This window comes from Copidosoma floridanum, unplaced genomic scaffold, assembly GCF_036245765.1.
Source record: "Copidosoma floridanum isolate Cflo_tuat_1 unplaced genomic scaffold, Cflo_Japanese_pri ptg000013l, whole genome shotgun sequence".
Lineage (NCBI taxonomy): Eukaryota > Metazoa > Arthropoda > Insecta > Hymenoptera > Encyrtidae > Copidosoma > Copidosoma floridanum.
The window spans coordinates 37,480,230-37,495,371 of NW_028321890.1; the positions used below are offsets into that span (position 1 = coordinate 37,480,230).

Consider the following 15,142-nt stretch of genomic DNA (forward strand, 5'->3'; position numbering starts at 1 on the left):
GAGACTACTCGAGCTCTGGCTCTCTTTTCACGGTCCGCTGGTTGCCTGTGCCTCTATGCCGGCGAAGCAACGGTTGCGTGAGCGTTAGGCGGGAGGGTGCACAGCGAGAGAGAGCGAGACGGCTGCACTCATGTGTGTGCGCGCCGTATACTTAAAAACATTGCGTGCTCTACATATAATATGTGTATATAGGCATGTATATATATATATGTACACTCGAGTGTATGTTTAACTTTTTAGCTCCACTGTGTATGTATATACATGCACGCGTCTCGTTTCGACTCCGGTTCCCCCTCCTCCCCTTCGCCGTGTATCTTCTGCTGTGCACGCAGTTGCACCGTATATATAATATCTACACAGCATGCAGATTGTTGTCGAAAAGCACGTGGACCAAGACTGGTTTGCTGCCGGTCTCATTCTGATGCATCGTCGTCTGGTCGGTCTCGGTGACATGGTGCATGTTGCAAAGGTCGCGCTTGCTTTCTGATGGGTCGTACAGCACGGGACGTTAAAGAATAAAATAAAATAAACAAAAAACAAATTGTAATACATAAGTAGTTTTCGGAAGTTCCGGTTTATTCACTCTTGTCACTTCAAGTACCATGTACCTTATGTATTGTTTGTCGAACGAGAGGTGCAGCGTGTCTTATTTGTGCAGGGAGGATGGGGTCGGCTGAAGCTCTTCTATACCTCACGCACTATACACAATTTGTGTAAATTAACAAACCGGGCGGTCCGACTTTCGTTTAGTTTTACTCTCAATACGCGGAACGTGTACATAATATACCAAATGATGATTATTTGTGTTGGTATCGCGAAAATCGGGGGGGAAATAAAATAAATTTTAATAATACCATCATCCTCGTACTGTCCTTTAACGAAATGTTGTTCCTCTTCGCTCTACAAGTTGAGCCTACAACTCGTTAATAAACCAGAATGAGGTACACAGGGGATCCAAAGAGAGTAGGTATATGTATATACATGTACAAACTAAAGAGGTGGAGCAAAAGAAATTCATGGTGGTTGGCTGAATCGGCGATAATTGATTGGCCCCCTTGGATATGAAAATCAGAGCACTCGAAAGAGAGACGTGGTATTTCCATGCCCAAGCCCATGTGGAGCGCCGACAATTATTATTTCCTTCGGCTCGCAATAAATACACATATTATATTCGCTCTCGTCTTCTTGTCTGCGCGGTGCTCCCCGGCTAGAAACAAACGCGCGAACGCGATGCTCTCGTGGACGTGACGGTGATGGTTGCGTCGAGAGTATAATACATGGGTATATATGGGATTATGGCGAAAAGCTGCAAGCTTGCCGAGGGAGACGTGCGGTCCGCTGAACTTTGCAAGCTCGAGCTTTCCCCCCCTCATCCTTTCTCAGCCGCTGAAAGAGCTTAATTAGTTCGTTATGTCTAATTGGCAAGGAGTGGGCTTGATTTTGCACCGCGCAGTCGCTCCTTTTTTAATTAAAAAAAAAAGAATCAACTCCGCGTTGCCAGGGACTCTTTTTTTATTTGCAGCGAAGGCTCGCGGCCAAAGCTTTTGATATTCTTTTTTTCCGTCCATCGTACAGCATGGATACACATATATATATAGGGGCCCTCGTAAATCGGCATCAGCAAATTGCCCGGGTAGGTAATCGTTTACCAAACTTTTTTTGCGCCCCCCAAACCCACACTCCGTGACAAAACTGAGCTGGAGAAAAATCACACTTTTACCAGCCGCCTCTATATGCATCCACCGCATGATGTATACGGGTATTAGCATAATCGGCGCGTCTCCGAAGCGCATTTCTCGGCTCGCGTTACTTTTACACGCGCTCGAGCATCGATCACTTATGTGGAAGGAAGAAAAAAAAAGAAAAGAAGAAAGTGGAAGGTGGGAAAGCGGGGGATAAGCCTCGCGGGGTCCAAATCAAAGGGCCGCCGCGCTGCGGAGAGAGAGAGAGAGTCAAAACGTGTATAAAGAGACGAGAGTGGAAAAAAAAGAGCTGTATAGGGGAAACGGCAACTAGAGTAAGGTGTGTCCCTCGTTTTCTCTTCTTCGCAACCTAATAGCGCGGAAAGTCCGAAGAAAATATCCTAATAGAGATGAAATTGTATATTCTCCGATACGCCATATTCTCGCGTGTCGCATCGATAATGGGTCGCGGTCTCGAGAAATTGTACCCGCTCCCAGTCTTTTTCCCCTTGAAATTTTCCGGTTTTTAGTTTCCCGCCCTCCAACAGGTATTGATACTGTATACTCGGTCCCTCGCGCGCTGCAGGTGTTTGAATTCCTTTGATGTCTCCATTCGAGTGATGGCAGTGGTCCTAATTCATTCGGCCTCAAATTAGTTTCCACCTGTAAATGGAAAGAGAAGCACTTTCTCCCTCTCTCCCGCTTCGACAATGGGACACCTCGAATAACTCTTTTTTTTTTTTTTTTTTTTTTTTTTTTTTTACCGTACGATACAGGGGCACCTACTACGTGTTTCGTCGAAAAATTTTTCATCCCAACCGTGACACAATATATGTATGCTTCGCGCAGCTGGTGCAGCCATGTACCTATACACCATCAGTCACGTATATACTTACGGCTATTTCTGTTACTTTCGTCAGCTCTTATCTGCGGCACGCGGCCTCTAATTTGACTATATACCTCGTGCCTCGCTGTACTAATGTCCCCCGCGTCGTAAAGTATTCAAGATACGAGTATATATAGGTGCAAGCGATGGTGAAGAAATTCTCGAGGAAACAAAGAAAAACAAATAGCTACGCGACGATAGAGTGAAAAAAGGAGCTTTGCAGGTGCGTACACGACCTACCCTTCGGCGCAGGAAATATTTGTTAGAGGCGCGTACGCGCGAGAAATGAAAATGAACGGGGGGGGGGGGGGCTCTCTCCCGTACAGGTGCCATTGTCGTCTCGATCTCGTGTCGAGCTGCGTATAATACGTCTCTCTGGCGATTCTCATTCGAGTGGCTCTCCGGGCGTTAAATGCCTGATGCGAAACCGAATTCGCCCACCGAGCGAGGAGCGCGAGGAATAACGAACTCGCACGCCCAAGAATGCGGGGAGAAGCATGGAGGGAAAAACGACTTTATACGTCGAGGAGGCGACCAAATAATATACGCATGAATACAGGTAAAACGAGCCGTGCCGACCAAGGTGGGTTTTTTTTTTTTCTCCTACCCCGTATGAGTATAGGTATACGCGCATTTCAGGATGGAAAAGTCTCTTCCGAGTGCAGGCACTGCAGTAGAAGGTGCTTTCATTTTCCATCATTTGGTTGAATAAAGAAAAAAGTTCTACCAAGCCTTCGTTGCTCCAATCGCCGTTTTAATTGAATTTCCAATGCAGAAACTCGATTTTTCCCTGACGAAGCATCCGAGTATATACATATACGGGTGTATAGGATAGGGGGCTATAAAGTTTCCGCTCGTCGACAGGGCGCAGACAAGGCGCTCTTCCGTCGTGTCCGTCTCCCGGCCCATTCATACATCTCCTTCCCGATTTAGATTTCGAGTCTCGTGCGGCTATAGCTCGCGCACTTGGCCTCGCCGAGCACACACACACACACATGTATAGCCTTACCAACAGAGAATACAGTAAAAGAGAGAGTGCGCTCCATAGAGGCAATATTTGGGATGACAACGGAATGTCGTTTGACTGTTTATATACACGTGTATACACGCCTCACCCTCGTGAGATGGTAAAAAAATGAGTGGAACATGCCGATTTGACTCGCGTGCAGTCCAAGCTTGCCCCTTGAACCAATACCCACGATGGACTGTCATCGTCGTCGACTCTGTAAGTATCCCCCCCATCATGCAGTTGCTCAACCCAACCGGGTGTATACATATAAAGTGTTTGCTTTGCCTCTTCCCCCCGCAACTCGAGCGATAATTATAATTATGTTGTGCATGTCACGGAAGCTCACTCGTGCGAGAGGGATATGTCTTTTCTCTCTCTCTCTATCTTCTATTATTAACGAGCAAATACTCGCTCCTTTTTGCCTTTTTACAATGGTCACGGCCACTTCGCGTGGGTCCTCGAAGGTAGAAGAGGAAGTGACGCGCGCTGGACGAGATTTTCGTTGTATATCGAGGTTAAAACAACACGCAACGGATCGAGCATATAATATATATATACACGTGCAGTACGACAGCTTACTCTCCTTCTTTCCCGTTCAAGGTTCCAAAGCAAATCATGTATCCCGAGATGTTTGAAAAGCCGCTCGAGTGCTGTTACAACAAACTTTCGTAACTCGCGGCTTTTCATCTCATCTCGGCAACGCATGTTTGCACTGTCATGGCATTACCGATTCATCTTTTTGCCCGTACGTATATTCGAATCGCTTTGGGTTCGATTCGGGCTCTCCTGGAATTATAATTTTCGAGCGCGGTTGTAAAAAATCCTGTACGTGTAGTATTGAAAAGACGAGTGAAACGTCCCTTTTTTTCTTCCCCACCTTTGTACCTGTACCAGTGCGGAGAGCTACGAGTATTTTTTTTTTTTTTATAAGGTACGTACAGTATATTCATGACAAATGCTAATCGCCGTATTATGAAATTTCGTGGTGCTCGTGTATTATTTTCTCGCGTGACGCGCCATCGAGAGAGCACAAAGGGCGCGTGGCGGCTGATTTAAAATTATTACGCGGCAATAATTCCCACCTGAGACCTCCTCCCGAATGCTGTCACGTAGTAATCAAACCCAGTGGTGCTAATCGTCCACGGTACGGCCAACGCGCTTCTGTGTCATTAGACGCGAAACAATGGCAAATACGTGTCACCCCCTCCCCCGCGCATCTATACAATTGTATGGTATTCAACGGCATTGGTCGCCTCCTCATCCCCTCGTTTCGCATCTATGGAAATATTTGTATACGCGCACTCTCTCGTGTCAATGTCGGATGCAGTTGTATACAGCACCAATGACAAATATGCAACAAATGTTGTTTTTATAAAAATTGAGAACAAATAAAACGCGCGAAGCTGCCCCTTGTATCCCCTGGCGATTTCGTAGGACTGACGTTTAAAAAAAAAAATGACTCTCGCAATAACACACGTAACAATGCAACTCCTTGTATGGAAGGGACGAGCTTCGTCGCGCTCTGTTTTAACAAAAATCTTCTTGCGCAACGAGTATATAGTTACACCGCACCTTTAGCGTCGCGAGATCGTTAATCGCGAGGAGGAGGCTGCCTCTGCGTGGGAGTAAAAGTTGGATCGCACGTACGACTGTGCCGTAACTCAGGCCCCCGGATTGATACCTTTCCCAGTCCTCAAACGCGCACTTCCCCGTATGGGGTTATAAATTTTCGTGGCTATCGAACTTGGGAAACGAGCGGAGTAACGCGGTCGATTTATGCTGCGCTTAAACTTTAATTTTCAAGGCGCGTCCGTGTTTGGCCCCAAAGATACGAATTCCCGCGACGTTTATTCCAGAAGAAATCGAGGCTCTTTTTTTTCCCCTTCGCTATTTTCCAACTCCAAGTGTTGGTGAAACTTTTACGACGCGTGTTGCAGCGCGACGGTAATGGCTTTTGCGAGAGCTATAGCGAGGATCTATACGGTTGGAGATTTTCTTTTTTTTTTTTTTTTTCCAGTTCCAAATGACGCATAAATCTTTTTGAGGTTTAACATGATGATGAAAAATGTCTCAAGAGTCATTCGTGCAGTCGGGTGTTTTCGTTTCACAATATCGATGTACCTATGCCTGCAGAATACCGGTGCTCGAGCCCAAACTTTATCGTGACGTGTATATGTACATCCCATTAAAAATATCCCACAAAGGATGTAAATTCATCGCGTGGGGCCTTTGCCTCCGTACGAACGGAACGGCTTCATTTCGATGGATCGGATTATAATCCATTTCGGCTGTCGCTCCGTCCCGGGGCGTTTCGAAAGGCCCTCTATATAATATGTATGTGCGTGCAAGTGCATTGGTTCCACCACGGGAGCGCCCAAACTCGCGCGCACTTTTTTTTTTTTTTTCTTCCCCTCTCGTCTCCTTTATTTTGTATGCTCCGCCCGACAGCGCGGGTCGTTGATCTTCTCTCCTCGGCTTTGTGCGCCTATACATAACACTTTGTGCATTTATTCGAGAGTACACGCGCCCGGTTGGGTGGGGGGCGTCAACGCGAAAAAAAAAAACGCAATGTCTTCATCTGCGTCGTGTCGAGCATTTTAGCTCGAATGATTTTTCAATGGGTGGGTCATATAAAGCCGAGTGTTGCCGATCGTTCACTCGATTCACACGATAAAGTACTTATGCATTATTATCCCCCTGATAATCATAATTTACGAATCAACTCGTTTTACAGGCGCTTCGGCCAATAAATAACATTATATCCTCCTCGACATAAGCGGTGGATGTATCAATAAAATCGATTTTTTTTTTTTTCACTCCTAACCCGAGTGTCGATATAGCATCGTTAAATCCATTCAAGATTTCTTACTCTCTCTCTCTGTTGAGGCTTAGGTCTATTTTACCATGTACGACCCAGTATGTATCGAAGACTAGCAGCAAATGTCGAGGTAGCCAGCAATAAAACACGCCGGGATGTAGGTATATTAAACGCGTCAAATGATCGACGGGAGATCCACAATTTCACTCGGGAGATAAAACCGACGATTTACTCGGGACTCCGTATTTAATGTGCCGGATAAATCCTACGTAATATGCGCCACATTCGGAAGATAAAATTTCGTAAATCGTGCGGGATTGGCATCAATGCGCGCGTATATATATACTTATAAAAATGTGTCACGCCCCGTCACAGCCGGTATAGTTGGACTCGAAACGAAAGTATACCTATGTGTGCACCTATACATACAACAATATATATATTCGATTTCGCCGTCGCGTTTGTTTGGCAATAAATTTGAATGGGCAATCACGAGTCAAGAGTTTGACAACACCACGGGCGTGTTAAATAATATACTTGACAAATTGTATAGTTACCGTTTGGTCGTTCAACCGAAAAATGTTTCCCTCACAACCCCAGCCCAAACGCTCGTACGGTACACACGGAGATCCGTGTTTGGAGAATGTTGTTTGTTTTTCCAGAGATACACCAATAAGGCAGAGTTTACAAGTATATGCCTACCTGCGGTATTTGACCCTCTCGTGAAAACACTAAGCGGCGCAGTTATCTTACAGGTCGAGGTACAGGTATGCCAAAACATGTATACCCGCGTCGCAGTCGGATATATCCCAATAACCCCCCCTGCTCAGAGTCCCTACCGACGCATTATAATTTTTGCCCTATAATCCACGGCTGGCACGAAAGTCAGCATTTCATCGGTGCATTGGCTGTAAATTCCCTACACTCGTTGTCGGTCCATATTTTGACACGAAAGGAGCGTTGCGCTATCTCTATTTTGACACTACTTACATATGTTATCTACAACCTCGCCCGGGATGATCGATAAGCTAAGCTCGGCACGCCGGAGGTACAATAAAAACCCTCGTGTATTTATATTGTAAACCAATGATGGGGTGCAGGGCCCACTTTGGCACTACACTCGTATATATAAATACCAGTAACAGCGACGAGCAATGTGCATATATACAAAACCAGTGTAAGTATACCTTTGTTTCATAAATCACACGCAGGGGAACATTTGTGGTGGCGATTCTCCAGACACCCTAAAATCCCCAACCGTAGGTATACCGATAACATAATACAGTCGCGGTACGCAAAGCGTCAAACCCATAGGTGCTGCTATTGCAGTAAACTCCCGTCACACTTGGCACGTGCGTGTTTCGCAAAGGCACACAAACGCACCTATATACCCACAATCGCGTAAGTTGGCAAGTATTTATGTGCGTATACAAGTATAATAATATATAACCGGCGCGGTGGCCAAGAAAGGGGGGGGGGCAGTATATCACCGTACGCGCGCGCGTGCGACTTTATGCAGGCGCCGCGACAGAAGAGATTAGAAACCCGCGGGGGGAAAGCCGCGTGGGCGCGGGAGTGGCGCTAATACACGCGTATTCGTATCGCGTATGCGCGATATATATCTGGGTTAAACGCCAGTTGGTCTTGTGTATGTAGGTTTGTCAACGGGGATCGGTTTTCAGTTCCCCGCGTGTGACAAACAATTTTTCTTATTTTTTTTTTTTTTCCTTCATCTCCACGCGGGCGATGGAGATCCGGTTGCGAGTCAATTAATTTCGATCGCGCGTTTTTAGTTGCGCGGCGGTGAATCGGTCACGTATAGGCGCCACCGCCGAGGGACACAATATTTGCATATTTATTGTCGGCGCTCGGTTGGGTTTTGCACCACTCGGCCGAACAAACAAAAATGTGTTGCGAACGGGTATACCGTAACAAGAGTCTATTAGCCGGGAGGTGAATTCAAATAACGCGTATCCGATGGATAACGCGCTCGCCCCGCACACACGCACGTAAATCGACACGGCCATTTGTTTTAATAAAGTGAAACATTTATCAGTCGGTGTTGAATATTTGTATACATAAATACGTCTGTTTACGCGCGGCTTATCGCTGAAAACACTACTCGCGCGTCTGTGTATGTGTAACGGCGTAATGCACACGTGTATCATACCTGAGTTATACAAGTTATAATTACGGGGGGGATAAATAATTCAATTTTACATACAAGGTTTGAATAAATACGTATATTATTCACGCGCTCGTTATACGTTCTCGATTCGCGCGTTAATGGGGAACACGGAGATAAAACTGGATGGCGTTTGTATTGAAAACTAGCGCTTATTTCTTTCGTTGGGCAAGAGGGGAGTTGTCCGCCGCTTAGCGCCGCGAGCGAAGAAAAAGAGATTGAGCGTGTAATGCGCGTGTGTACGAACGAGGATAGAATTTTGCGTTTTGAAATCCAACGGCGATCAACAACAAGTTTAACGGAAACAACACTGTTCCGCCTTCAATTAGAGGAGAACGAGGCATCTTACACTTATTGTAATTAACGATTACCTTTTCAACACAATACGTAGATTTCAATAATTTGTTAGTTAATGAAGCATTTGTTTACTAGAACCCGAAATTGTGAAAGGAAGGAAAAAAACAAGGAAAAATTTACCGATTAACCGCTAATGGCTCGTTTTATCCGTTAGGGAACGTTTCTTTGTTTATTCTAAATTTAAAGTCTCGAATATTAAAGCTTGAAAATAATATGTTAGCTCTACGTACGCATAGAATGGGTATAAATTTTGTTTGTTTCCACATACCAGTGTAAGCAAGAGGGATCACAAAAGAGACCCAAGTATGTGGTGTGCGAGCGAGAGAGGGATATACATCCCAAAGTTGTTATGGGCCAAACCAGTTTGGATCGAAAAAATTAGATTATCCACGCGCTCGTGTATGGGTACAAATTAAACCCAATCCACCCGAGGGTGTATCATTGTTGGGCCGTATATAGTTGCTGAGTAATGCACTTTGAAATCGAGTCCTATAATAAAGATGCCCGGCACCTCCATTCGAGATCACCTCTACGATTAAAATCGTGAAAAACCTCGACCCGCGCCTCAAGAATTCGTTAATGTAACAAATTCAACCATCATCACGGGAAAGAGTCGAGATTGATCAGGGCGAGTTGAGTATAATATACACATGGACTTAGTCATTGCCGAGTGGGAGTCGGTGAGGGGGGGAATAAGCTCCCCGTCATCGCGAACTCGAGAATAACCATAGACCGCGTGACTCGCTCCGTGATTATTTTGCCAGTGCAAGCGCATTCTCAAGATTGAAACATTAACCCAATAAGCCCTCCCTCCCGATATCCAAGCGTTTATATAAATATGTATACCTACGTGCAGTACATATATATTAGCTCGAAACGATGTTGCATCACAGCGCGCCTTTTTCCCTGTTTTCGATGCTTCAACCCTCCTTCCTCTTTGTTTGTATACCTATATACATGGATGTGCACTCTGCACCCCCCGGGTTTGACTGATGTACGATATGTTTCGAAAAGTCAACGCGTGTACGTATACAACGTAGCTCTCAGCTGCGTGTTTGCTGGCTTCCTTTTTAAATTCACAAATATTTGCTCGCCATCGTGGGGAGAGGGTGTAGATATTATAAATATACATAGGCTCGATGGCCTTTGAAGCGAGACGCTATACACTTAAACTCCCGCGCTGCGTTTTTTTTTTTTTTTCCTGTTGCAGATGTACTTTATACACAATACAGGATGAGCTTCGCTCTTTCAGACCGACGCGTGGGCGTGTGTTTGTAGGAGGGCCTGTTTACTTTTATTGCCGAGAGAACGAGCTGCGAGTTTACCGGCTTCTCTCCGTTTATGCGCGCAAATTTTTGTTCTTTGAGTTAACGCCCCAAAAAAGATGGATTTTGTGCGTAATACAACATTATTGAGGATTACGGAGTACTCGGAAATGTTCGACAAAATTTTTACACGTAGACACATGCGCTATACACTTGGATTTTTCAAATAGTAAAATTTCACTTTGTACAAAACCGGTACTTGCTTACGATATCCAATGTTTGATTGGAAGTAGGCCTGATATTGGACACATGCAAATAACCCAGCTGATTTGATATGCGCTTCCCTCAGAAAAATGTCCGAGTAATCAAGCAGCGCGTGTGAACGATAAGCGACCACGCCAGCATCGGAACCCGACTTGGCGCGACTCTGATGAAAAAAAAAAAAGCTCACCGATAATTCATTAAATTTTCTTGCTCTCTTAGCATAGGTGTACATAATATATAGGTGTATACAGTACTGCTCGTGGTGCTAGCTCGAGATTAGACCGCGCGGGTATAATTGAAACGACAATAAACAAAATAAGACTACAGTGCAAGAACTCCCCTCTACTCTCTCTTCTTGTCCCGCGAGCTAACGGAAGCGTACAGGCGAGAGATTGTACCCCCCCCCCCTTGGAACCCATCACCATAAAATTGCAAAACAACAGGCTCTTTTCATTCTAAGGGCAGAAGAACGAGATACCGGACAAGTCGTCGTTCGATCGCCCAGTGAGTATACCACCCAAGTGCTCTCCTTGGGCTTTTTTTTTAGGGCTCCGTCGTGAGCACGCGCATTCTCGCGAGAGAGAAAAAAAGGCTGGACGGCGATTCTTCGACAAAGGCGGTGGCAAAAAGCACTCGGAGTCATGGGCGAAATTTTCACATGTAGTGTCCCGCTGCATATAATCATTTCAGAGATTCTTTTTCCAAATCGCTACTCACTATGAACTCGTCCTCTAATTTTCTCTCTTAAAAATCACATCCTTTATTGTCCTGGACACAAGCAATCATGAACTTAAAATAATCGAACATATAGCATTCTGTTTGAAAAAGTAATTGTATCCCCCTTAGCTGTATAACTCATACCATGGACATATTTGTGTTTAAATACAAAAAAAAAAAAGATGCGAAGGCGTGGTACATGTGTATACCGGAATCGGTAGGATTACCGGCGCCTCGGCTTGTGTATCGGCACGGATGACGTTGATAATGTCACCTTCTGTAATGTACTCCATATATATCTATATAGGTACCCAATACCAATAACAATGATACACATGTGTGATGTTAATGAGCCGGTTGTCTGTGGCGCGGCGATATTGATATACCCCTATATATACATGTACAAGTCAGCGCAGCTGAATTATCGTTGCAAACAGGGAATGTTGTTGATTCCTCGCACGTGCAACCTCGTCGGATAATAAAAGCGTATACGAGCATTATACTACACGCGCGCAATTTATTCTATTCATTATATCGTGTTGTATACCGGATCGGGCTTTTCATCTCGAAAGCGCCGTCGTTGCCGGAGAAATACACTTTTTCGTTTTACGTGACGATTCGAGCTGCCGATCATCCGTGTCGGAGACGCTTGTTTCCTCGTAGCGTTTTAATGTTACTTGACGTCGCAAACGATATGTATGGTTCAATAAATGCACTTGTCACCGCGAAAATCAGCCTGAACGGCTGCGCCGTCGATTTGTCGGGGAAAGCCGCGAGATATTCCTTGTCTCATCCGTAAAACAAACTCGAAACGGCTACATCATCGCGATTTTATTGCGCTACTAAAACCATGTGAAAGAGAAAAAAAAAAAAAAAAAAAAAAGATTATCTCGGGAATGATATGTACACTCAAATGTTAACGAGGGCAATCACGACACGATTTAAAGTTTGTTTTTCTCATACCGTATACTCTTATTTAAGGCGCACGCGTTTATGCTCGTAAAGGCAACAGCAGCAAGTCTAAATGTTTGAGAAACAGTAAAACCCAAGCGTATCCGAAACTGTATCGAAGTTGAAAAAGCTTTAACTTGCCAACGGATAAGCTGCACGCAATCTTCAAACATCATGAAGAGAGAAGCTTGAAAGGACAGAATAGTCGGTGCAACTTTTTTTGTTTAGAGCCCTTATTGTCGGGTCATAAGTATAATATAGAGCACGCGGTGGCTCAGTCATCTAGCTCGTGGCCCACCATTGAGCTCAATGGTAGATAGATATATATATATATACACCCTCGTCGTAGAACTTGATGGATAAGTGAAGAAGGACAATTGACTGCAATTAACAAGTATACATGATACGCATTTCACAAGGCGGTATTAAATGTGGTGTTTTTAGTAAATCTCTTTCCCACTTAACGACGTAACAGACTGTACTTGAATAAAATAGAAAACGGCTGCTTTGCAACTTGTTGTGTGCGCGCTTTTGCGTTTTCATGCAGATGTGACCGGGTTTCCGTAAATATCCCCAAGGTAACATCCCTTAACGCTTTGATTTCTCAAAATAAAGAGAGTAGGGGACGCGACGTGCGTAATTTAATAACATCATGATCATAAGCAGCAATATCGCGCGGTGCAGTGGAAAACATCAGCTCGAGCGGAAAATCAAGCTTCGCCGGAGCGCGCACGTCATAGTAATGCAATAACGCGACTCGCGGCCGAAATTGACTTCGCTTGTGCACGATGCAATGGTATAAAAGTAATTTTTTTTTTTTTTCCTACTCACCCACGTACCGCTGTTTTTGTGTTCAATTTCGAGCGCGTCACCTGCCCCTGACGCGCGTACGCGGGTGCTCCCGGCAGAGCTGCATTGGTTACACTGTATGATGGGTCTCCGTGCAAGAGCATCCTATTCAAGCGAGATGGAAAGTAATCTTGGGCTGACAAATCGTGCTCGGCTCCTCTCGAGTATCATCCATACCCTTTTGCCTACTTTGAAAACAACGACCCTTCAACTTTTTTATTTTTTCTCGTTTTTATATTATAAAAATTGGTCTTGAGTGATATTGTCTTTTTCTCGGATATAAAAGACGCAAGGGAAGTGCAGGGTAAATTGGAATCATTTATTCGCACTTAACCGAATGCTATATGTGTTTTTTTTATTTTTATTTCGGATCCATAAAGAAAGATCCACATAATGTGTACGTGGGTACATGAAAAAAAAAAAAAAAAAAAAAAAAGAAAAAATGAAAACATGAGCATCAAACAATTTTGTGGAGCAAGTGCGCGAATCTCGTCCGGGCGGAGCTCGATAAACACGCTGCGAGCAAAAAGTATATACCTACGCGTGTACCAAAAACACGGGGAGCCGACGAGTTGGCGATAAAACGCTAGTTTTGAGCGCGGGTGGATCGAACAGTCGAGGCTTGGGCCGATTTAACAAACAAAAATCTGTTTTCGACTTTTCCCTCTCGTAATCGGCCTCGGGACGCGTTAACATATACACCGCCGGTCAACATCCGAGGGAATACCATTGTTACCGGTACACCAACAGCACTTTTTCCCTCTCGCTTCTACACTATATCGTCAAACATAACTCTTTCGACGATTCAACATCACCTGCCCCAACTGCAGCGTATAGCATATAGTAAGTACCTCGTTGGGGTTCGATGTTATGCAGATTGGTCCACTGGGATTATCACAATTGACGTTAGGATTTACCTATACATGAGCACGATGAGTCACGAAAAATTTTTACGATCATCGACTAACATTTTGGGCAAAATGACAATTTTGTGATTAAATTGTGCTCTTTTGCAAAAGCTCCTCAATTTTCGGGCGTGAGTGACGTACAGCTAGGATAGCCCGGCGCCAATACCTTGGGTATACTCGAAACATAATATCATATATAGAGACAACCGAAGGAAAATACACGTATGCAAAATATATAGATACGCATCCGCGGAATTTTCCCAGCCCCTTCTGTCTCTCTCGCGAGCTTATTCCTCGGGTTCAGCTGGGCTCCTCGCGTGCATGGGAAACTACATACCTGCTGTCTGTATACACGTAACTCATGTATTTATAAATTATACATTGTACCCTCTTTGTGCAACTTTATATATTATATATACATATAGAGAGTTGAGTTTTAGTGTCAAATGGTAATTAAATACAAACGCACATTCGCGAGACTCTACATATATGTATATACATGGAACTCGCTTTATACCTTACCTATATGTATATTGTTACAGCTGCCGCTAAATGAATGGAGTTATTGTTTCAGCTATACGGAGGAGAGGAGGACATTTGAGACTGGCGCTCGCTTCGATACCACGTTGTCTATAATTTGTTGGATTATTGTCTCTACGTATACATATATATGTATATTGTACACCTAAGCTGCGGGTTCGCTTATCTGTACCCGATTAAGTATACACAGCACAATGCGCCTTCGTCCCGTGTATAGCGAGATCAATCGATCCTTTTTTTTTCTTCTCCTCCTATATATTACGACGCGAGAGGGTTATCGAGATGATGGAGCTTTGGGAATTTTCGACTCTCCTTGTATACGTATATACGGAGTTTGACTCGCGCAATCATTATCCGAGATTGCGGCGCAAAAGTGTCCGAGCTGTACATATAGACTGGAAAAAGAAAAGCGGGGGGGGGGGGTGACCGCGACGCGTAATTTATCGTCGCGCGCGACAATGAGTATATAATATGCGCACATAGATTACACGCACTGGGTTCAATGGCGATTTACATATTTCACGTTTTTTTCCTTCTTTTTTTTTTTCTCCCCCCCCCAAACGGCTATGAAGTATATACCTACCCCGCGCGGGTGATCGCGTCCTCGATTTACATACATACCGTTTGGATGCCTTGTGTATCGAACGTGCGAGCGCACGCGACTCTGTGTGCGTATACGTATATATATGCGCGCCGCGGCACTTAAGCTCG

General features: G+C 44.6%; 1 protein-coding gene across 1 annotated transcript in view; it reads left to right on the forward strand.

The window, feature by feature from the left end:
* LOC106642207 (Mediator complex subunit 20) overlaps window positions 1-15,142 on the forward strand; it is an 85,153-nt gene that overhangs the window by 33,338 nt on the left and 36,673 nt on the right. The window lies entirely within an intron of this gene.